Source organism: Rhagoletis pomonella, unplaced genomic scaffold (assembly GCF_013731165.1).
Source record: "Rhagoletis pomonella isolate Grant_MI unplaced genomic scaffold, Rhpom_1.0 Rhpom_scaffold_00006, whole genome shotgun sequence".
In the NCBI taxonomy this organism is placed as follows: domain Eukaryota; kingdom Metazoa; phylum Arthropoda; class Insecta; order Diptera; family Tephritidae; genus Rhagoletis; species Rhagoletis pomonella.
Genome location: NW_023458560.1, coordinates 65,599,973 through 65,602,850, shown reverse-complemented (window position 1 = coordinate 65,602,850; position 2,878 = coordinate 65,599,973). Strand labels below are relative to the sequence as shown.

At 41.1% G+C, this 2,878-nt stretch overlaps 1 pseudogene; it reads left to right on the top strand.

The window, feature by feature from the left end:
* Positions 1-1,893: 1,893 nt before the first annotated feature.
* Positions 1,894-2,878, top strand: part of LOC118742044 — a 2,005-nt pseudogene continuing 1,020 nt past the window's right edge.

Here is a 2,878-nt window from a genome sequence, read left to right as displayed (position 1 = left end):
CGTAGCATATTAATGGTTACCTTGCTCAATTTGATGAACACACCGTTTTAATGTGGCGAAGACAGAACTGTAAAACTACGCACTTTTTGTGCAACTTTGTTGATACCGCGGATGCGGATCACAAAAGCCAATTTGGATTTTTCAGGCCCGCCGAATTGGCCGCATTTCTTTGCCACACAGCGTTACTCCATCTCACGGCGTCCATCACGGAGTTTTCTTGTTTGATATTTCTCAGCATGCACCAAGTTTTCACATTTACGGAGTGCAATGACAGCAGAGCGCTTTAGTTTACGTTTGATCAGGGTAGCAATTTGCCGACCTGCTCTTGCTGAACTGCAGCTTCGGCTCGGGGACAGGAGGCAGCTTCCTGGAAGGTTGTCTGCCCTTTGCTTGCGGTTTCTTACCGGCCCATGATGGCAGTCATCTTAACTTGTTACTTAGCACGTTGAAAAGGCGAAAAAAAGTTCGCCAAATGTTTGGAGCACATCGTAAATGAGCCACTCGATTTATAACATTTCTATAAACAATTTAATTAAATACTTTTTATACATAGATATGCTGCAACCATGCACTTACTTTCCCAAATTCCATCCTGTTTATCGGCATAATTTTCCAAATATGCCAGCTACTTCATTACTAATTACTAAATTTTCCAACTGCGCCTTCTTTGTTGGCTCGACATATCTTAAAAAGACAAATTTACATTAAACAATAGAAATCGCAAAAATTAGCAAATAAAATACTTGCTTTGTTTTGTTTTGTTGTCAAATTTCTGAGAAATATGAATTCACCACGATGCGATACAGAAAGAACAAGGACCAGGGATGTAATTTTAAGTAAATCTATTATTCAGTGGCAAGGCGCAGAGCGTTCGGGGCAGCAATATTAATTTGTATCAAATATAACATTAAACGGTGGTTCTAATACATTTTTTGATATTATTAACCAGAGTACGTACATTATATGGTATTTCTTTCAAAATTAATGTACTATATGAACTTTTTTTTCAAATATTTCTTAAGTTTCTTTCATGAGTGCTGAAAAGCAACCATGCGTGTAAGAAATTGTGTGCTACCTAAAATTTCACCTCTGGAAACTTTATCCCCATAAAGGACTTCACCACAGTTTTTTTACTGGATATACTGAGTTTTTTAATATATGACCAAGGTAAGTGAATTTATGCACACGTAAATTGTGAGGCAAAACCAGCAATGGTGGGTATAATTTTGGGCTAAAGGCAGTAAAGTTAAAACCTCAGCTACCTACAACCGATTGGATGGTCCAAACTTCTTTTCCGCATCCGATTTGGCTAAATTGCCATTGCCGTTGTAAAGCTCATCGGCGATTTCAAGCATCCGTTGATGGTTACCCCAGCAACGAGTACATGTGTGAGTGTCGGGTTGAATGTCGGGTGCTTGAAGCTTGCCCGGCGACACTCAAGCATAAAGCGTCAACACCATTTGCAATAAAATTTCGTAGTGGGCGGACGTAAACATGTCTTCATCGGATGACGATTTTTTGCTACTTGCCACTAAAATCTTTATCTTCCGCGAACTTGCTCATTTTACATATCACAACAAACTAACACACTAATGCTTGTCAACGCTTTGCGCCACTATCAAACAGACCGCTTGTCAAGCGGTCGCGTTGATGGAAAATCAAAAATTTTTGATTTTCCATCAACGCGAGCCGACAACAAGTACGTGTGACACGACGATCTCCGATTGCCTCGGTTGCTGGGGTAACCACCAACGGATGCTTGAAATCGCCGACGAGCTTAAGTCTTGCGCTGGGCAGTTTTTTATTTTGTATTATTTGGTCGCTATTGTTCTACTTCGACGCACTGTGATGTACGTAATTATTTGCCCTCCATATCAGCGGCCATAGGAAGTTATGAACCGCAAAAAACAGTTTGGCGATTGACAATATCACTGCAGTTGGTGAGGAAATTAGCAACGAAAAATAGTAAAGTAGATAAAATAATTAAATTAGTGCAAACCTTTAACAAAGAACGAAAGCATTACTTATCGTTGCGAAATCCATCGCTTCAATTGAAAGGTAATATTTTGTCAATTCAACAGGCACAGGTGAAGATGTAAGATTGCTATACGTTTGTACGGGCGCGTTGAATGTCTTGCTGCTCAAGTGGAGTGACACTTTGGAAGGTGAATGTAGTGATGGAAAATTGCGTCGTTTCCAACATCCGCTGGTGCAAACAGCATTCATGTTCTTAGGAGAATTTCTTTGCTTCGTCATCTACAAAATTGCGTATTTTTTTTTTTTTCTTCAGCGACGCGGGACGGGCGCTGAAGGTGAAAATATACTAACACGGGGCGAAAGGGAATTTTCCCCGATTCGCCCGTTGCGCCTGTTCGGCGGTATTTAATGCCATTGGTTTGGCTATGATGCTTACCGGCCTCTACTTAACTTATGCATCCAGCTTTCAAATGCCGAGGGTGGCTGCCCTCATATTCGTTGGTATATTCGGTGCCATTCACCTCAATCAAACGCTTACTGCACTCCATTGGATGGCTATGTTCACCATCAGCTGCGGCATCGTGGTTATCATGTCCGTTGACGTGCATCGTGTTGAATATGATCGCTCTTCCTTGCCCAAATGGGACAGCAATGCAGTGTTAACCGGCAACTTACTAGTTGTTTTCGCACAAATTTTCCATGGCGCCAAATTTATTTATGATGAAAAGTATCTTAAGGGTACTGATACACCGACAATGTTAGCTACCGGCTGGCAAGGCATAGTCGGTCTATTGTTCACGCTTCTGCTAGGCTTTTGTCTAAATTTCTTACCCTCACCTGTTCCGCTTAATAATAATACACGCGAGGTTTTTGACGATCTTGGCGATGTTATACCGCAAAT